The sequence below is a fragment of the Tasmannia lanceolata genome, unplaced genomic scaffold, assembly GCF_043159265.1.
Source record: "Tasmannia lanceolata isolate RefF3 unplaced genomic scaffold, GAP_Taslan_0.1 ptg000018l, whole genome shotgun sequence".
NCBI classification, from domain to species: Eukaryota; Viridiplantae; Streptophyta; class Magnoliopsida; order Canellales; family Winteraceae; genus Tasmannia; species Tasmannia lanceolata.
This window is the reverse complement of record NW_027518695.1, coordinates 35,058,491-35,060,433: the sequence shown is the minus strand read 5'-3', so window position 1 is coordinate 35,060,433 and position 1,943 is coordinate 35,058,491. Positions and strand designations below refer to the sequence as shown.

The window sequence follows — 1,943 nt, the reverse complement described above, 5'->3', positions numbered from 1 at the left end:
ATTGCCGATTGCACAGGGCAATAATTTTGAGCTAAAATCGCAATTTATTTATTTGCTTCCTCGTTTTCATGGCCTCCCTTCGGAGGATGCTTATTTATTTTTGCGTGAGTTTGAAGATGTATGTGCTTTGATTAAGTTGCAACAACTTACCGATGATGCGGTAAAGTTGCGGTTTATTATGTTTTCACTCAAGGATGGAGCCAAAAAGTGGCTCTATAGCTTACCAACGAACTCCATCACCACTTGGGAGGAGTTCGCCGTCGCTTTCCTAAAAAAAGTTTTTTCCATTACATAAAACTAATAAGCTTAGGAACGATATTTTACAATTCAAACAAAAGCCATTAGAGTCATTTTCTAAATTTATGGAGAGGTTCAAAGATATACTCCAAGGGTGTCCTCACCATGGAATTGATTTGTGGCACTTATGCCAAATTGTTTATGAGGGCATAGATTACCAAACAAAGCAACTTCTTGAATCCATGTGTCGGTTTTACATCTTTCACGGATGAGGCCGCGGCATGGAACTTCTTACTTGATTTGGCGGAAAAAACAAGAGAGTGGGAATCCACTCAAGACGGTGAGAGAGCCACTTCAAGCAAGGGATTTCTAATAGAGGGTGCCGTGGCAAAAGAGGCCCATCTTGATAGCCTAATCAAAAGGCTAGAAGCCATCATTGTCAAAGGACCTTCACAAGTCAATCAAATTGCACATAGTGTTCCTATGTGTAGTTGGTGTCAAGCCACGGACCATGTCATGGAAGAGTGCCCAACTCTTGCTAAATTTGGTAATTCTAATGAGAATGTAAGTGCTTTGTATTCTAATAATCCTTATTCTAGCACTTATAATTCGGGATGGAGAAATCATCCCAACTTTTCATGGAGTCAAGGTGGACCATCTAATTTCCAAGGCCAATTCGGCCAACCTAGGCCCACCTTCCCTCCCACTTTTGTTCGGCCATCCCCTTCCCCTCCTACTTTTCAAAACCCCATGATTAATAATGTTTCAAATCAGCAACCGCCGGGTTTTCAAAAACAAGGAGAGTCGGCACGCATAGCTTCCTTAGAAAAAAGCATAGAACTTCCCAACTTTGCCGCACAAACCCTTCTCCTTTGCGCCTAATTTTTGGCAAAAAAACAAGGGGGCGATCCTAGCCAAAACCCTGAGGCCTTAAGGATTTTTTCGAAAAGACCAACTCAAGGGGGGCAGCTGCCCCCCTTATGTTACATGTGGCTCCACCCCTGTTGAGGGGTACTCCATTTTAAGATTGAATATAGCTCAGTTGTTAGTTTCTAAATTTTCCGTGGAAAATTTTGGCCGCCTTTTCAGAAGAGTCATCCATTTTTAGAATGCATTATAGCTCAGTGTAGGCTTTCAAATTTTTCGTGGAAAATTGTTGCCATCTTTTTGGAAGATTTAATATATAGTGACACATGAGATAGAGCAGGGGCAGAGCCACATGCAGCATCCTGACTAAATTTCCATAAGTCCAACTACCCAAAAAAATCATAAGTCTCTTTCACTTTGGCCAATCCTGACTACACGTGAGTCCAACTGATAAATATCTCTTCCTATAAAAACAAAGCTATTTGAACACTACCTCTCATCCAAAAGTGTAAATACCCAAAATACCCCCCACTTAAATTTTCGTCCCAACTTGATAAAGAGGAGTGTTTCTGTCCGTTCAAATTTGACTCTGATTATGGCTTTTTAATAAAGCCTATAAATAGATTAACTTGTGGTTAAACAAACCCTAAACGGTTGTGCAGCCCTAGAAAGAGAAATCAGAGAAAGAGAAGAAGCAGAGCAAGGAGATCGTAATTTCAGAGTTGAAACCGCGAATCCAGGTAAGATCTATGAACTATGAAAGCTTTGGATAATTAGAAACTCTAAATCGAGGATTTGAAAAGAAAAAGAAATAAGAACTTTGACTAATATGGATTAGA

The 1,943-nt window shown here is 40.2% G+C and overlaps 1 non-coding gene across 1 annotated transcript; it reads right to left on the bottom strand.

The window, feature by feature from the left end:
- Positions 1-302: 302 nt before the first annotated feature.
- LOC143852157 (small nucleolar RNA R71) lies at positions 303-409 on the bottom strand. Its single transcript, XR_013236722.1, has one exon. It is a non-coding gene; the product is annotated as a small nucleolar RNA R71 (small nucleolar RNA).
- Positions 410-1,943: the final 1,534 nt, after the last annotated feature.